Source organism: Pelodiscus sinensis, chromosome 6, assembly GCF_049634645.1.
Source record: "Pelodiscus sinensis isolate JC-2024 chromosome 6, ASM4963464v1, whole genome shotgun sequence".
Classification (NCBI taxonomy): Eukaryota; Metazoa; Chordata; order Testudines; family Trionychidae; genus Pelodiscus; species Pelodiscus sinensis.
The window spans coordinates 63,904,063-63,923,913 of record NC_134716.1 but is presented as its reverse complement, the minus strand read 5'-3'; the positions used below and the strand labels follow the sequence as shown (position 1 = coordinate 63,923,913).

Here is a 19,851-nt window from a genome sequence, read left to right as displayed (position 1 = left end):
AAGAAACAGAGCAATGATAATGTGATAGTGATAAAGCAGTTGACACTGCTCTATAAAAAGCTACAAAATCTATAGCTAAATTATTTTCATACTAATACTTAAAATGAACAGTGAAATCACAAGAAAATGGTCTGCTTATGATGAAGCATTCAAACTTCAAGCTGTTGAATATTCAGAAGCAAACAATAATTGTGCTGCTGTTCATGAATTCTGTATCAATGAGAAGCCAGTAAGAGAATGGCAAGAAAATAAAACACCACAAAAGACATGCCAAGAAGCAAGAAAAAACATCCAACAAGGTACACTTCATTTCCAGAGCTGGGAAAAGATCGTAACGAGCGGGTTGTTAAATGTCAACGAAATGGGTACCTCATCACTAGAATTGGAATTAGTCTGTGTGCTCTGCAAATGTTGAAAGATGACAAATACAAGTCAGTAAAGTCATCAATATTTGTCACATTGGTGGGTTGCTATACTCACTTCATGAACCATTGTGGTCCCTGTCTTCGGTAGTGAACGAAGATAGCACAAAAATTTGAGAGACCTGGAAGAAAAATATCTAATCTTTCCAAAGGTTTATTCTAAAACATCAAAGAAATATGCATTTGAGCTGTCAGAAAGAGGAAATATGTATGAGACACCGATGACATTTGATGTCCTGAGCAACAGAATGGGAACTGGTATTAGTGAAAAAAGGTTTAATTAAAGTCACTGGCCACAAAAATATCCATTTTACAGTGGTTTTATCGTGTTTGTCTAATGCACCAAAGCTCCCTTCTGTTTTGTTTTTTTAAAGAAAACCATTGCCTAAAAACATGCAATTTCCTGCGGGTGTCATCATGTACACACATTATTACAGTGGGACTACTGAATGGCTGGAAAAAGCGTGGAATGGAAAAAGACCAGGAGCACTTCTCAAGCAACCTTCTATGCTCATTTCCTACTTGTTCAGGGTACACAAGATGGATGAGGTGAAACACATGGCCAAAAAAATAGAAATGATTTTGGTTCTAATACCTGGATGCTTAACTTCTGTTTTACAACCGCTTGATGTCTGCCTAAACACACCCTTTAAAGAATCTGCAAAATATGGTCAGACTGAATGTGTTAAAGCATGGCAAAGTTGACAAAAGGCAGGAATCTTATGAAGCCCAAAATCAAGTGAGTTGCCCATTGGGTCAAGGATGTGTGGGAATTAATTCCCTTAGAAAGTATAGAAAAATCATTTTGCAAATACTGCATCAGCAATGCACTTGATTGGTCAGAAAATTATGACATATTTGCTGATGACACAATGGAGGCTGATAAGGAATCTGAGTCTGAGGTTTACACTGGTGTCATCTATGATGACTATGCAGGAGCAGCTATGACTGAAGCCCAATTAAATGGTCTGTTTGGCAAATTGGAGACTGATTAACACTTGGAAGGATTTAAAGTCTTTTTAAGTGCAGTAAAGTAATATGAGACTTTAAAACATGAACTGCAATTTTGAAGGCATGTGAAGGTATGTGAATACATACTTGTTTAGTTATAACAGTTTTTTGTTAGATCACATTAAAATAAATCTACTAAAACTTTCGCTCCAGGTACACAAAATGTCCCAGCTTACTCTGATGGGCTGGGAACTGAAGTTTGCCAACCCCTGCTCTAAAACAACAATGTCAACTGTTGATAAGCCAATCCCACTCTTTGATGCAGGACTTTTTAAAACCAATAAAAATTTGGCTTATGAATGAGTACATATGGTAATATTTCTCCTATATCAGTGTTTCTCAAAGTGGACCCAAGCCATACCGCTTCCTGTGGCTCTCCTTAGCTGCAAACAGAGAACCGCAGCCAATAGGAGCCATGAGGCTCTGTGGCTGTGGAGCCATTAAGTGGGCCTCTGCCCCACTTCAAGAAACACTGTCCTACATCCATTGGATTAAGCACTGTGTATAGAAAGCTGACCTTATCAAGTGTTTTTTTTTTAAACCATCCTCTTGCCATCAAATTTTCAGATTTGTTAAAACTATGCAAGGAGTTACTCCTTTTGATTCAATAATATTTAATATGCTAGAATTGTTTTGTCAAAGTCTTCTACAGCTTCTGTCATTTCATACAGTAGTTTAAGCAGCTTTTCCTTTTTCTCTATTTCAAATAGTCCATCATGCCATGAAACTGTGACAATGCCAGCTGAGAGTCAAATTCCCACTAGCGGCATGTCTCAAGTTTATTTTACAATAGTCAGCGATGGGGATTCTACTGCAATACTGGGTAAATTGTTGCAATGGTTAATTATCTTATTTCTAGTCTATGTTTGTCTAAAAGTATATATATTTTTTAAAATTTCCAACTTCATTTAAACCTATTCCCTTCTCACCCTTAAGTTTAAAAAACAAAACTAAGAAGCAAAAATGTTTCTCTCTACTCTCAGTATCCTTTAAAGCAACAGATTATTTATTTGTATACTTTAAATCCCAAGTTTTGTATATTGGCTGCAAAATTAAAAGCAACTGGAATTAAACATCTGCTCTGACATTCAATAAGGACCATATGTTCATTTGGTTTTAATACTGGCTTTATGGGAAGTCAATATTTTCAACTCCAGTGCGCTGTATCAAATAGCAGCTAATATAGTCACTTCTGAGACTTTTTTTATACATCAAACCCAGCTCATTAATGATTGCAATCAGTGTGAATTTACTATAAATTATCTTCATATCTTGATGTCCATCTGCTCTAGCACAATGTATCCTATATTTTAAAAAATCAAATGTTATCCAAAATCTACAAATCTTCAACAAGCTCCATGACCTCATTTACTTTAACGCATCTTTTTAAAGAGGAATGACAAGCTTATCAAATTATTTTAACCAAGTTCATATCAGAAGCAATTCTACATATGGTACATATATGGAATTGCTTTAATAACTACATCAACTTGATAGGTAAACAATGCAAAGTACTCGTTACAAGAACAATGATGAAATGTCTGTACAGCCAGAAAAATCTATTTAATAAGAGATGGTTATATTTGTGTTCCTGCTAATGGACTTGGTATTACATATGATTCTCTGCTCTGCTTACATTCTAAGTACTAAAACTCTTTAATTTCCGTTAATATAAAAATCCCAACATCAGAGTCTACAAAAGGTAGATATTGTAGGCTCTCCAGTTTGACTAGCAGGATAGGATTTTTTGCTGGTGTTTTTGGTATTCATACTTAGCATCTCTAAAAAACAGGTGCAATGTGCACAAGTTTAAATTTTTCTCTGCTTCAAATGTGATCTTCATATTAATGAAAAAAGACTCTAGAACCAGAAGCAATGCAGGAGAGAATTTTTTAACAGCTCTTAGTGGACAATATTATCAACCATTTAATAAAAACATCACCATCATATCAATCAAATGATAAGTCCTAATCCAGCTCCCAAAGTGAAAACTTTAATTACATTTTATTATATTTTCTCCTAACCTGAAGTGGACAGGAAGATATACATTTAAATCTTGAAGTTATTTTATAGGCAAAAAAGCACAAAGGTCCAGATAGTTATTTCAAGCCCGAATCCCTGTCCTCAGTTTGTGCTTAAGCCACATTACCTCTCATCCTAGAGCAGCTGGCTCTGTTTAGATAAGTAGCAAATTTATCATTTGAATCTCCCATTGACAAGAGATGCTGTGAAGTATTGCAGAGTTCAGTTCACGTGAGAACTTGTGACAGACTGTCCAATGTTGTGTTTTGCACTCCTGTTGAGTAGGCTGCTGATATTAAGTCGTCATCAGGAAATGCACCAACTCCAGAACTTCAATGCTTCTGCACAGAGGGAGGACGATCTAGCGCCTCTCTGATTATTTATATAGTACATACATGCAATATTCTTTCGTGACCTTTGCATGTATACCTCTGATCAGTGGGAGCAAGTTTTCCTGACTACCTTGAGTTTGAGAAGGTTGATGTGCTGAATCACCTTTAAAGGCAACCATGTGTCTAGAGTCCATGAGGCTGTTGAAAGGAGCACCCTCACCCACATGAGATCCATCTGTAGTGAGAAATAGCTATAAAGGGGAGCTGAATGAATGATGTTCTGGTGCAAATGTTTATCAGATCCTTCCATCAATTCAGGATGCAGGGACTTGACTGTGGCAAGCATTCAGAGCTATTCATCTACTTGTCTTTGTTTTGCCTGTAAATTAAGCTGAACCATATATGTGGAGTTCAGTGTGTGATATTACTCAAGTACCAGCCTCCATATGCCCCAGATGTAGGTAGCAATTACTGGGTGATGCTGGAGGGCTGAGTTGAACTTTTAGCACAGACAGGCTGTGAAATCTGTTCTGTAGATGGTGCTTCCTCACTTGCTGTGACTCAATGTTGGCACTTAAAAATTCCAAAACTTGTTGGTTAAGGTCAGTTTTTGTTCATTGATTTGCAGGCCCAGGTTCATGAATACCTCCCTAGTTCCATGGATGGCTCATAGGCCTTCTTCAAAGGACCAGAACTTAAGGAGACAGTTGTCTAGTATGGGTAGATCATGGTCCCCTGGGTGCATACATGAGCCACTACTACAGATAGGACCTAAGGGAATAACCTAGGAGCTAATGAAAGTGAAGTACTCTATACAGGTTGCACCTCTGAAAACCAGTATTCTCTGGTCCAGCAACATCTGTGCTCCTGCAGGGCCAGCAGCCCAGCCAGGGCAGAGAACTCGAGAACTGTGGCAGCTTGCAGCAGCGCAGAGCCGGGGGCTGGGGAACCTCAGGCACCCACAGCAGCACAGGACTGGCAGCCATAGAAGGCTGAGTGCTCGTGGCAGTGCGGACTCACGGATCAGAGAAGGCCAGCCACCTGTGGCAGCCCACAGCAGCATGGAGCCAGAAAACCCCGACAACCAGTGCGAGTGTGGGCCTGGGGGCTGGAAAAGTGTGGCTGCCTGTGGCAGTGCAGGGCTGGGGAAATCTTGCTGCAAGTGACAGCATGGGCCAGGGCCGGAGAACCCTGGCTGCAAGGGAGAGGCTTAAGGGAGCAAAAGACAGGGGGCCGGCTGGCTCAGGGCTGTGGCAAGGAATACCTTTCCTGGTCCGGCAAATTCTGTAATTTGAGATTGCTCAGGTCCAGATTGCCGGACCAGGGAGGTCCAACTTGTACTTGTAATGGCCCTGTCCTAGAGTAAACTTGAGGAATTGCCTGTGGAATGCTAGAATTAATAACATGGAAATGCATGCATTGGAAGTTGAGGGCCAAGAAGCAATTTCCTGTTCCACAGATGGAATAATCACCGTGATTGTGACTATCTTGAATTTATGGGCCTTGACATACTGTTCAGAGCCCTGAAAACCAGTCTGGGATCACAAAATACCGTGAGTAAAAACCTGTGCTCTAGAATTAATTCCGCTACAGGACATGTAGAGGAATTAATTCTATGACTCCTCAGCACAGACAAAGACCCAACTCCTATCCCAATAGTCTCTTAATGAGAAGAGTCCCTGAAGAGGGACAAGGGTGGGAGGAGGAAGAGGAGGGGGGGAAGAGAAGAAAGAAGGCAAATTGGATTGAATTCCCATTAGAGACATGACAGACTATGGCAGAGCTATTAGAGGATTGTCCTTTTAGTATGAGCATGCTTCTGTGTAAATATTATTTTTGGCAAGCCAAAAGTGAAAAAGCCCTTAAAACAATAACCAGCTTGTTCTGATAGTTTGATTTCTCGTACAAATCCACCTTCTTCTTAATCGAGGTTTCTGATATTCTGACTAACCCAAACATCCAACAGAATGCAAATTGACTGCAATTCTATTAGTATCATTTCTATTTCTGATCTGTAAATATGGCAGTTAACAAGAAAATACTTTTTACCTTGGAACTATACAAAAGTTAGAAAAATCAGTAAAGGAACAAGATCCACTACAACAAGGCAAACAAAAAACCCCTGAAGAATGTATGTTCTATTAATATTTGAACCACGTGTTGGGTTTGGGATGTTTTGTTTTGTGAATGAGCTGCAAGTGTATGAAATAATGAATGGAATATCTAATGCTTTACACAAGCAATACATCTTCAAGATCCTGCTTTTCTTGAAAAACACTCACGCCAACTCTCAATATATAAGTACTAGTCCAGCATTCTTCTAAGTGGGCTGCACTGATTGCACATAGTATGCGACTATTAGATATCCAAGTCAAAATGACATTATAACTGAGGCCAGCACTAGTCTAACATTACATAATGTCTGTATGTAGGTTAGGAAATGGGTTTATTTTCAGCTAGGCTATCTTCATTTAAAACGTCACTCAACAGCTAGTCTGCAAGAGATTCAACAGCAGGTTAGCTGATAATGATCAGTCCTACGCTGCAAACTTAATACTTTTTGGACATTCTCCCACAGTGAGAGAAAGATTACCACTGCATACTCAAACTAAATGTTCTTTAAAATTGGCCATTACATTGAAGCAGACACAAAGATAGGAAAGACCTGTTAATGATCTGGTGAATTGAGAAAAATATTGAGGGGGGAAGACAGGGAATACTTGAATCTATACTTAACCTAGATTAGGAAATTTCTTGTTGATTTAAGTAAGTATGCTTAAATATGGGGCCCCTTAGGCCTACCCCAAAACAGAGAAAAATATCATCTTGGGAAAAAGAAAGACTGGCAATTACTCACATGTTTCCTAATGTTCCTGCACATTATTTTGTGCTCTAGCTCTTGCACAATCTGGCAAAAAAATTATTGTATGATGAGTGATCCATGTAAGCAACCAGGTGTATTTCCCAGTAGGAACATAAGCAAACACTTCATGCCAAACTTAGATGTGTTATAAATAAATTTGTCTCATTGGAGTTGTGCTCATACATATCCAGTCTGCATTTTGTGCTCCATGAAGGAACCTCAAATAATTTCTTGCATACCAGCACATACACCCAAGTCCCTACATAAGTATATTCGCATGTTTCGTGTCTTTTATGGCCATATAAAAATATAAAAGTGTAACAATTTCTCATTGACGGGAAAAGCAGGATCTGCTAAACCAGAGGTGGGGAACCTAAAGCCTGGGGGCTGCATGCAGTCCCTGATTTGCCTGGATCTGCCCCCCCTCCCCCCCGAGGCTCAGGGCTCCTCCCCAGCATTGGGGAGCCAGCATCAGTGTGCACCAGTCCTCTCACCATCCCCCCACGAAGCTGGAGCACACAAAACCTACTAGCCTGGGCCCCTCAAGGATCTGATGTACAAATCGATTGTGGGGAATGTCTTTCTCCTTCTCAGTTGGGGGGCACATTAGTGAGGGTTTGTTTGTTTTTTGCTTCTCACTTGTGTGCACCTCCTGACTGATTTTTCTGTGGGACAGTAGCCCATGACCCAAAAAAGCTTCTCCCCCCTGAACTAAACCTTCAATCAAACCAAAACTGCAATTTGATGCATTAGTGAAGATCTTAACAAGATGAGACGGTACAGAATTTAGAGAGATTTTGTTTATCTGTGCTGAAATGGTAGCAACCAGTTAGAATAACCATATATTAAGGACTTAAATACAATACCAATATTTGCCATGTCACAAGTTTCTGTTTAAATAATACCTCTTATTTATGCCATTCTAAGCATACCAGCAATCTCTTCAAAACGTATCTAAGTAATAAGTTGTCATGTTAAGAAATAACGCATCCAAATTGGAATTTCAAGTGAAGTTGAATTAAATTAACTAGTAAAATAAAACATTTATTTATGTTTGCACTTCAAACTTCTTATAAACAGATACAAGGAGAAAAAGTTAAAAACCAGTTCTAGAATGTAAATGTACTACAGTGTTTTCCTTGTTAAGGACTGAGTCTCAGAAGGGTAGCCAATTTAGTGTGTAACTTTAAAAACAATGAGTAGTCCTGTGGCACCTTAGAGTTTTTTTTATATATGTAAATATAAATATAAGAGAATGAGAGAGAGATTACATATCAATTGTAGTGCCGATGCTTATAAGGCTAATTGAGTGGGCCGGAAGAGTCCTGTACTTAGTTTTTTATATAAATGAGATGTTAAATGTTTGGAGGGCTTTTCTTTCCATTCCAGCTCAGCTGAAGAACACTTGTTGTTGTTAAGGATTGAGATTATTTTGATTAAGTTTTAATTATATATCAATGTACATGCGAAAAATGCAAGTTATTTCTATACTTTGTAGAAACACGTCAGTCCATTTTATTTACCAACACTGCCACTGACCGCTTGTCAAACCAGCCCTGTAGATACCAAGCAGACTAATGCTGAAATCATGACCCCATTGAAGTCAATGACCAAGCTCTCATTCTCTTGAATAAAGTCATGGTTTCATGCCATGCATTTAAAGGTAAATCCTGCCTTGCAGCTCAGCAGGCACACCAGTTCTGCTGTAATGAAAGGAAGAAAAGATTTAAGCAGCTTACATTGGGATGTGGAGTTCAATGAGGGCTCCCAAGGAAAATATGGAACAGAGTAAGAGGCTGTGCTGATTTCACATGCCATTTTTTTCCTCTAGAGCACAAGTACAGGGGCCAGGGTTGGTACTAATGTTTCATGGATGCAGAGTAGATTTACTGCCACTCCACACTATGGGAAATAGGATTTTCTTCTCCCTTCCTCTTCCCTCCTGGAATTGTCAGAAGACCATAGCTCATCTAGCTACAAGGGGTTCTATACTGTAGAAGAGATTTATAGTGTTTAAGGCAAGAAGGGATCACCAGATCACCTAGTCTAACCCCTTTTATCTCAAAGCCCATGAATACCCCTAATACCCATGACCTAAACCCAAAACCAGAAATTAGACCAGATAATTACCACCCACAGCATCACACTATTATGCGCCACTGATTGAGAATAGGAGGGAATGAAGTTTGCCAGTGCCCAGGCCTCAGCAACAGCAGGGTAATAAGTTAAATGAGATGCACGCAAATAATCTTGGCAAGTGACCCACATCCCATGCTACAAAAAAACCTCAAGGTCACTGCCAATCTCACTTAGGGGAAAATTGCTTTGAACTCCACATACAAATATCAGGTAAATCCTCAGCTGAGCAAGCACCTGAGAGAGAGAGAGTATGGTCAGTGCCACGTCAGATCCCATGCCCACTGCTCTATGTCCCAACTCCAGCCATATTAATCCCTGATGCTTCGGAAGGAGATTTTAAAAAAAACAAAAAATCTTCCAGAACATGGCATCTGACTCAAACCCTGAAGCATGAGCTTTAGGAACGTAAGACAAACCAAACATGAGCCCCAGGGCTGTGAGCGATGCCGTCTACCATAACAAACAATTCCATTATCCCACAGTACTTTCACATATTCCCAGTGCTTTCAAGAATAATTAAGTTATTTGCCTGCATACCTTCTATTGGGAGGTGCTCTAGAACCTCACCCCCTCTGGTGGATAGGCATTTTCTTCTGATTTCCAGCCTGGATTTGTTGACGTTCAGTGTAGAGCCACTTATGTCTGAGACAACATTGTCACTTTCACTTTAAAAGGTATGAATAGAAATGGAGGTGACAGCCTGGGAATAACATCCAGCAGCCTAGTGAATACAACCATGTACTAGTAAATGGTTACCCCAGGAATCATCTTAATGAAAATAAAAAAAGAAAAAGTGTTGTTATAGAGGCTTAGTACCCAAGTTTTAATATCTTCCAAAATCATCTACTGAAGTGAACAGAGAAGAAACTTCCATGGAATGAACATCAAAATGTTTTATAGAGTATAGTTTTTGATTAAACCACCCTGACTTGCCATACCTCACAATATTTAACTTTTTCTTCTTTGAATCCATGGAGGTGGATGTTCTTAAAGCTAACTTACATGAATCTGTGTAACAGATTATATCACCTAAGCCAGATCTACATTTAGGGAAAAAGTCGATTTAAGATACACAAGTCCAGCTAAGAGAATAGCATAGCTGGAGTCAACATACCTTAAATTGAATTTCCACAGCATCGCCATTGCGGGAGGTCAACAGGAGAAGCTATCCTGTCCACTTTTCCTACTCCTTGTGACCCTGTGGAGTATACCAGGATTGAAGGGGGTACCATCAGCTGTCAATTTAGTGGGTCCTTTAGACCCACCAAAGTGAATACTGGAAAAGCAATCTCTGGAGTGTCCATCTCTGGGTAAGTATAGACAGAGCCCTAGTATTCTAAATAAAATCCATTTTTGTCTCTCACTGTCATGGGCACAATGCTATCTACCGTCAGGAAGCGTGACTGTGCCTTTTACCAATAGCAAATCTTTTAACTGTACATTAAGAAGGCTCTCCATCTGTTTCATCTCCAACACAGATCTAGCATTATATTCTCACAATGAACAGATGTATTTATGCCTTAAGCAAATTATTTTTGGTGGATAAACCTCAGTGCACCTTTTCTAAGGTCCATTAAATGGGTTTCTCATTCTGCCCCTACCACTGAGTTTCTGTTATAAGAGAAAAAGGAGCATTAAAAGGCAACAGGTGAAAACTAAAAGAGGGAAATACATCTGCCAAATTGTCAGAGTTCTGGTCAGGGAAAAGGTCTTTTGTTACTACTATGTCATTGCTTCTTTGTACCACGAAAACTCCAAGGAACTGGACATGGAAATTTATTCAAAACATGGGTATAGGTTGAACTTTTCTAGTCCAGCACCTTTGATCCGGCAAAATCTGTAGTACAGCCTGATTTTAGTTAGCCAGTTGTCCACTTATCCTGGATGTGGCCAAGTTTTCCATGGTCCCATAAAGTTTGTTTACAGCCACCAGTCCTGGCTCTCAGTGTCCTGTGCTTTTATTTAGCTCTAATTTACCCCTAAATGTCTTCTAAGAGCCCAGTAAGCAGTAGAAGTGTTGGAAATGCTGCTAGACAATACTGACCTCCTATGGTCAGGCAAACTCTCTGGTTCAACACCAGTCAGGTCTCAAGGGTGCTAGACTACAGAGGGTCAACCTGTATTGCTGTAAGGATATAAAAACAGTATCTCAGCAACATTATCACATGGCCTTGGTTTTATCAACTAGGAAAGTTTATAAAAATACTCGCTGATTATGTTCTTCATTCCTGCAGGTATCCCAAATCAAATTGCCAGTCATTAAAATGATAACTTCTATACATGCAGTTTCTTAATTCTTTCCTCAGTTCCTATAGCAATAGCAAATCTTAGAATAATACATTGTAAGTCAGTAACATGCAAGGATAAAACACTGCTAACTACCAGTGTTTTTATAACCCTATTCATAATGCTCCTGGACAAGCTAACAGGCAGTATAATTTCTAAGTAAGGCGGGGGGGGGGGGAATTATCGAAGACATTTCTATTACACACAGCACTATAAACAGCATAAAAATCTTAAATAAGGTAGGCATTCTGAACAGCACAGATATTAGTGAACTACTTCTATCCCAATGCAGATGATGTCTTTTGCAGAGTATTCCAGAAAAAAAAAATGAATGCAGATTCTATTCAGACAGCTTGGAATTATTTATGGAAGGTTACTTATGAAGAGAGCCTTTTTCATACTGTCAAGTTTACAATATCTCCACTTGCAAGATGTATTTTGTCTTTTAAGACTTAAAGTTTTTCCTCAATAGTTATACTGTGCAAGATGTTTTCCTCAGAAAATTTATATTTTACTGTAAATATTTAACATTTTTATTTAAATATTACAATTCTGATTTGCCTTGGCTTATACCAACCAATGCTCATACTGAAATACATATTTCCATCAATCAGGGTACGTCTAACCTACATCCCTCTCTCGAAAGCGGGATGTAAATTAAACATTGAAATTGAAAATGAAGCTGGGATCTGAATTTCCCATGCTTCTGTTGCATAATCTCCTCATGGCGTTTTTTCAAAAAACGCTATTTGGAAAGTGAAATCACAGTCTATATGTGGTTCTTTCAAAAATAAAAGCCTTTTTCAAAAGATCCTGTACACCTCAAAAAACTGAGGTTTACATAGTCTTAGAGCTTACTCATGATATTGCTTCAGATAAGAGACTTATTTTTATTTAAAGAACTATATTATGTAAAACACCTAAGAAAATCTACTGTGATAGACCCAGGGCAGTAGTTTGGTGGAGGATAAATACACAGTCAACTGGGTAAATAGTTTGCTATCCCCTGAGTGAACTGACCTGGCAGGCACGTGGGGTCAAATAAGAACTTGTTTGAAGCAAGAGGCTAACCAGGGTACCTGCAGCCAATTCAGGCCTGCTGGGGCCATTTTAAAAGGCTTCCCCTCAAGAGGGTGAAAGGAGGCCAAGGCCAGCAAGTGCTAAGGACTAGGAAGAGGGTTGTGGAGGAGGAGAAAGGATTGCTCGCGTACTCGGAAGAAGGTACTGGTTGGGACTGTTTGAGGAAGTGGCCCCGGGAATGGCTGCAAGGCTCGGAGTAGAGGAAACGCTGCTAGTTGCCACTGCGCCTTAGCGTCCCTGGGTCGGAACCTGGGACAGTTGGCAGGCTCTGGTTCCCCACAACCCTTCCCACACTACTACAGCATCTGCCCCTGGGGGGGGGGGCAGGACTATGGAGGTTTTACCCCAAACTATGGACAAGCCTGTAACGAGGATGGCTCAGTAGGCTATGACCTTTGCCTATAGTAAAGGGTCAGAGGCTGTGTGGAAGGTCACAGCGAGCCTCTAAGGCAAAGACTAACCACCAGGGAGCAATGGACCCTTGGGGCACAGCCAGAGCTTTGCCAAACTACTTTTGCACAACCCTGTGATTATCTACTTTTAGCAAAGTGATTATCTACTTTTTTCTACTGTATATAACATTTTACAGCCTTTACTGTCCAGACAAACGTACGAGAAAGCTGTTCAGTTTCAAACTTCCTCTAAAATATTCAACTCCTGACACCACGTACATTATTTTTACCTTATTTTCTAACAATCAGTTTTGATTACTGAAATTTAGACTGCAACAACAAAAATATTTTTACTTGAGTTTTGATGTAAGCATTATAAGATCAAACTATGCCTTGAAGAGTCTCATTGCCCTAGTAGCACTGTAGTAGGCACTGGGCTTCATGGAGAACTTTGAAGCACAACGCTGCTGCAGCTCCCTCAGAACCCTGCGCCAACCCATAGACGTGCACCTATTTGAACAACCCCAGGTAAATCAATGCTATGGACAATCAAGATCTGTGTGTTAATTATTTGGATTTCTCTAGTCAATTATGCATCAAAAATATTTTATACAATAAAGCACCTTCCTTACTCCCATAGACATTCTTGCAGTACAATAAAAAAAAAATCTAGGAGAACTTTTAAAAGCCTCTCAAAAATGAATAGAGTCGGTGATAAATATATGCACCGTCATTTGGAACCTCTACAATAGAAATAAATCAATACATAATAGGGAAAATAATTGCCAGTTTAGTTTAAATGCAATCAAATAATAGAACAAATATTGTTCAAATGCTCTGCCATAACATCTACTCCTCAGTGAATGAAATTTTTTATTGGCTGTTTTAAAAATCACATAGGAATATATCAGATATAATTCCTGATGGAGCACACACATCATACAATTCCCCCCCCCCCCCCCATGAAGCTCCCAGATTAGTTGTTTCCCTTCCCCCCCTACTCCCCTCTCCCAACCAGAATCTTGCCCCATGACCATACTCCCTATACCTGGACTCTGTAGCCCAGGAACATCTGTGGTCCTGCTAGACAACAGATGTTGCCAGACCAGAGAGTCCCCATTAAAGAACGTACAATCTGTATTGCCAACTCCAAGCATTCAAAAATCATGAGTTTAGTTTTAAAATCTAGAGATTGTTAAACAGTAAACTGGCTTTCTTTTTCTAAGATTTTGTTTGTGTTTAGATCTTAAGAGTAACTTCAGTTCATGTGTTGCCCGCTTTACTCTCCAACCATGAGAGCTACAAGCTTCGCCCCCTTCCCAGACCAAAAAACCAAACACTGAGACAAACATAAGAGCAGCTGGAAACCCACTCTCTCCCCTCCCCGCGCATAGCCCTATTGAATTCAAGTTCAGTTTATCTATTTCTCTTCTGCCATTTGGTATCTCTCTCAGCAGTTGGGAGCAGAATCTCTTCTATTCCTTATTTTGAAGTTTCATTTGTCATCTATAATAGTAACCTTAACTCACATCTTGTCAAGTACAGGAAAGAACATCAATTTTCAAATAGTTTGTTTTACAATGTATTAATGTGTAAGTGTATAGGCTAATGCTACTCTTAAAGTATTGTTTCATGTTTCAGTATTTCTTAATTCAATCACAAAATAACATTCACAATATTATATTATTAGCTATACTTCCATGTACCTCAATTCACCTACTCTAAAAAAGGGGATAATGCAACTTATTTAAAGGTCACCTAAAAACCAAAAAAGAAAATCGAGTTAAGTACAGACCCATGTGTTAAATAGTCCCACAAATCAAATTCTTGGGACAGGACAGAAAAATCTCCCTCATGCCCCCCACCACCACCCGAAGTTACCCTGCACTTCACTATTCTCTTGAGAGCATTCCATTGTGTGACATCACTCAACGCATAAATCTAATTTCAAACCTACAATCAATCTACACTGTATATGCACATTTAAGAAAAATCGTTCATGTTAGGATACTTATATTTCAGGACAGTCTTATTTTTATATTTCAGGCCACCAGCCTGGATGGGAAAATAATTCTGAAACTCAAAGGAATCCATTGTTGGTAATTTGGCTGCTGCATTGAAGTATCTATACAGGCTCTCCTATGCCATATATGCAATAAAAAATGAGTAACCGAAGTGAAAAACCATAAGCCAATCTGTGGGGTGCACAGCACTTTTGAACATCAGGCTATTTATTTAAGAGCATTAGCTTTGGACTGTTGTTTTTAAAAAATTTTAGCAATAAAAATCATTTACAATCTTTACAATTACATGAAGTGTGTAAAGTTATTATTTAGATTGCTACAAATTGATATCGTTAGGAATTAAGGTTGAAAAATGTGTGACTGAATAGCACCAAAAAACTGACACTGACATGTTCGACGGTGGAATAATTTCACAAAACTACACTAGAAAAAAAAGTGAAAACATGCTGTCCGTACCAGTGCTCTACAGGGGGCACTTACATGGTGATGGGCACAATCCGAACTTAAGTCATATGGACTGGAGGATTACATATTAACTTCCCATTCCTCATTTTTAACTTTTGATTCACAAAAAATATCAGCAAGAAGAGGCTATCCAAAACTTCCCTATTCATTTTTTTCCTCAAACTAGAACACAAGGTAGATAACCTGGAATCTTCACAGAGATGAAAACAACTCACTCACATCCTCTGTCCTGCTCTCGCTGAGTGATGGAATTAAGACTGGGTGAACTGAGCATCCAAATGTCCTCCCTACTAACCTTGTAGAATGTATCCAGAGAAGATAAATGGCTTCCATAAAATCATGTGAGATTGGGGGAGCCCCTAGCAATATGGCATTAATAGGATCTGCCAGGTCTGAAAGACATCTCTGCACGGCTTTCCCCTGAGAGAAAACACTGCATTTTCCCCATTCCCACTGAGATTATTTTAAACAATTTCCATGAAACAATCTTCAGAAAGATTTTCTGAAAGATCCACTGCCCTGTTTTTTTCATGAAGAGGAAGCAATTTAACTTCTAATATTTAAAAAACAAAAAATCTAAGGCCCCATATTCAATCTCACATACATTTCTAGGAAAATAGCTTGTCTGTCCCAAATATTTTCATTCACATTCTCAGTTCAATGGCTGTATTTTCTTTATGGGGGAGGTTAGACAAAATTTAAATCCAGCTATTAGCCAGTAATCAGGTCATGGGAAAGAATCACATCTTATCTAAGACATTTTTGTATTCAAACACATTTGTCTGAATTTCAACTTCTGATTGTATGAAGTTCTCAAGCTTTTCCAAGTTTGAAAAAACTGGTTAAAAATTAAAAAACAAATGAAAAACAGCATGCACTGTCTGTTTACAACTTCTACTGTGCTTTTTAGTCTTATTGTACACCAAAACCTTGTATATATTTGGGACACAGTGAAAAGGATTAATTTAGTGCTTATACATTCATAAAAATGCAGTATATATTGAATGTGCGAGCCCACAGACATTTGCCAGTATTAAAATAAACTTTGTGCATCCATATCACTGTGCAACTACTCTGACAAACTTCCTTTAAAAACCAAAGATGGCAAATGTAAAAATTACACAGGCATAATTGTAACAAGATTTTACACACAAAAAATACAATTTTTTCCATATACAGTCTTCAAATACTGCATAGTTAAAAATAATGACTAATTGTTGATTCAAAGAAGAAAGCAGGAGACCTATGTAGATACATATATGTATACATAAATGTTTTAAAGGGACACAGATTAAATTAAATATTTGTTTGCCAATTTGTTTTAACGCAATATATCTTTTTAAAAAATACAAAATGGCATAAGGAGAGGAGGAAGGGATAGGAAGAAAATGGTCTCTAATAATGTTCATGAGCCATACAACTTTATACTGTACATTATATGTTATTTCTATTTGACCATTACCTTTACAGGAATAATCAATTTTTATAATACTGGTGGCAACAAATCATAAGAAAAAAGAACAAAGATTATAGAAAGCCATTAAGAGAATGACAATACATAATCCCTATTAATAAGTTTATGATAATCAATCAAGTCAGTCAATAGCTCTATGATCAGTTCTCTTCAGATTTCTTTCCTAAAATGAACATGAAACAAATTCAGGTATTGCTAACTACTACACTACATGCACTTAAATATAGACGAAAAACCTACAAGTGTGAAATTTATTATGAGAAAATATTTTAACAAGGTTACACACAAGTTATTTGTATATCTGTCTTGCCACAAAAAGATGACATTTTACTTACAGTATTTACTATAAATGTCTAGCTCACTTTCAATGCTATAAGATTAAACCTTGACTTTTACTCTCAAAGTGTGCAATCTCTCATTTACCATCCACACAAGTCAATATGAACAACAGTAGATCGTTCTCAGAAGACACTATTCATTTTTTAAAAATGAATAATCAAAAATAAAATGCCCAAGGACAAGCATTAAAACAGCTCTTTTGGGCATCAATTATGCTCTCTTTGAACTCAACAAGAGTTTTGCCATGATTCTTCACTTCTCAGTTTCACTGGATTCCTAAAATTTGAACTTTTATATATTTCATTTAAGTAAATTTCATTCAAAAACTATACAGTATTCTTGAAAAATATGTTTATACTCACTACAAAAAGGTAGGAAAAAGATGTAGAATCCTTTCTACTACCCTGGTTCGGCCACATCTACACTGCAGAATTTTTCTGGGATACTGGAGATATCCGGAAAAACTCTGCCGTGTCCAGGGAATGCGTCTGCTCTTCCAAAAAATTTGTCAGAAAAGAAGATTCACTCTCTCAGCATCCCTGTAAACCTTATTTTATGAGGAAGAAGGGATGTTATGAAAGGGAGGTTTTCCGACATTTGGCCCAGTGTAGACAGGCCAAACATTGGAAAAGCCTCTTCCGAGGAAAGCAGTGGAAAAAGCTACACAAATTGCAGTTCGCAGTTTGCGTAACTTTTTCAGGAAAAACAGCCCAGTGTAGACATAGCCTTGATGGTAAACAAAGAAAACCTGAGTCTCCTAAAAAGGTGGAAGTTTCTGATGATTAATTCTGGACGAGGGATTTTAAATAGATCAATTTTAAATGACTTAAGCTAACAAAAACTAAAAGTTCTTCCTCTCTGTTGTTTAGATAGCACTTGTTAAATACTTGCTATATCATAGTCTTCCTTATTTAGCTCTCAAATAATTCATAGTGTGTTTCTGGGGGAACAAAGTAAACTAACTCCTAATACACATAGAAATTCATTTAACACACACAGAAATTGCTTAAATTGTATTAGTTTGCATTCCCTCTTTTCTGACTGGTGAGTTACACTAATTTAAATGTGTCTATAGTAGGGGTTTGCTCCAGTTTAACTAGACTGACTTTTTTGTCAATGACGGAGCTAGAAGTTATGCAATTTTCTAGCCTCTGCTGAAAATCTGGCAATTTTTAATTTGTCTTTATATTTGTTAACACCCTCATGGCTCAAATGTATGACAGGCCCTTTGACAAAAACATTTTTTCTTAACAGTTCAACACCCACCAAGTCAATTATGATGGGAAAGCTCACCCTTTTTTAGTACTCCAAACAGACCATGCACCAGCATCCCATTTTTGACCAGGAATTAATATTCATTATATTTCTAAGGCAAAACAAGAAGGAAAAAAGACTAAAATAAGGAACTAAAACCAACATCCAGGTCTTCTTTACAGATCATTCACAAAAAGAACAGAAGAAAGAAGGACAACCCCTATCTAATTTTCCTTGGTGGGTCACATTCAACAATGGAAAAAGGATTAATTGGCATTAGCACTAGGTTTATTACAGAAAATAAATGGTTTAACAGGAAAATTATTGATACGATACTAGTAACAGTGCATTGTTTTAATAAGTGCAGAATCAAGTGCAAATTACTATTAATGAAATTTCAGAGTACATTTCAAAAACAAAGGAAATATATAAGCTTGCATTTCAATGTGCTATGTCATTCCTCTGGATAAATGCTTAGCTGGTAAATCACTGAACAAACATATGCAGTAAGTTCTTAAATGACCAGTCACATACAGACTTTTCACGTGAGAAAGCACTACCTGTATGAGTATGGGTTTTGCAAAACTGGTATCTAGGCTATAAAATATATGCCATAAAACATGCCTGTGATTAATGTGTTAGCATTCAAATGATTCCAATCAGAATCTGGGTAGTATTTCTGAGTTAAGTAGGCTGAGGAGAGCTAAACTCACACCACTGATGCTGCAATTTAGCAATTACATATTATTTACCATTTTTATATGTCTGAAGCATAGCAACTAAAACAGATTTTTTTTTTAAATGAAGCAGAATGTAGGAGAATTAAGCAAAAATTGTAGGGAAAAAAAATCACAAAATAATGGGATGTGCTTTTTTTTAAAAAAACTGCACATCCTTCCCAGAAGACATTTTCTGTCTGTATGTCATATGAAAAAAATGCATTTTTCCATATAAATTATTCCAGCAACATCCTTCTGTGCTATCAGGATGATCAGGAAAAAACTGTGTGCTTATTTTCATTAGGGAAAAAATATTTCTTCTGCCTCACACAGCTCAAAAATGGTTTAACCATTTTCCTTAAAACGTTCAAAAAATGTTTCATCTGAGAACATGCATTGAAAATTTCAACCCAAAATCATTTATTCAGAAAATTATGAATAAGTTAAAGCAAGTTTATAACATCGCAAAAGAGTTTCACTTAATCTGCTGTATTCACTAACAACAATCTTATGTAAGTATGAATTTGTCATCTTTAAAAACAATTATTTTAAGATTTCTGTTAATTATAGTTAGACCTGTAATAAAAGACTGAACACAAATCAGAATAACTGTATAAACATAAAGACTTATATCAGTGGTGTGACTACATCCCTCCATAGCTAACTCACCTCAGAAATATTAACCAGCTAGATTTTGCAGTTAACCTCATTTTGACTAGTAAGCAATATTTGCAACAAGAATGATTAAAGGTCTAGAGAACATGACCTATGAAGCCAGGCTTCATGAACTGGGCTTGTTTAGTTTGGAAAAAAGAAGATTAAGGGGGGGACATGATAGCGGTTTTCAAATATCTAAAAGGGTGTCACAAGGAGGAAGGAGAAAATTTGTTCCTCTTGGTTTCTGAGGACAGGACAAGGAGTAATGGGCTTAAAGTGCAGCAAGGGAGATTTAGAATGGACATTAGGAAAAAATTCCTAACTGTCAGGGTGGTCAAATATTGGAATAAATTGCCCAGGGAGATGGTGGAA

The 19,851-nt window shown here is 37.9% G+C and overlaps 1 protein-coding gene and 1 long non-coding RNA gene across 5 annotated transcripts in view; one reads left to right on the top strand and one right to left on the bottom strand.

Annotated features, from left to right (window-relative positions):
• FBXL17 (F-box and leucine rich repeat protein 17) overlaps window positions 1-19,851 on the bottom strand; it is a 394,310-nt gene that overhangs the window by 301,847 nt on the left and 72,612 nt on the right. The gene's annotated exons all lie outside the window — the stretch shown is intronic.
• LOC112546776 (uncharacterized) lies at window positions 1,364-14,731 on the top strand. 2 transcript variants are annotated; one of them, XR_003090478.2, is made up of 4 exons: window positions 1,368-1,504; window positions 2,144-2,256; window positions 9,924-10,099; window positions 14,594-14,731. It is a non-coding gene; the product is annotated as an uncharacterized LOC112546776 (long non-coding RNA). The 2 variants fall into 2 exon arrangements; XR_003090479.2 differs by lacking the exon at window positions 2,144-2,256 and having other exon boundaries at window positions 1,364-1,504.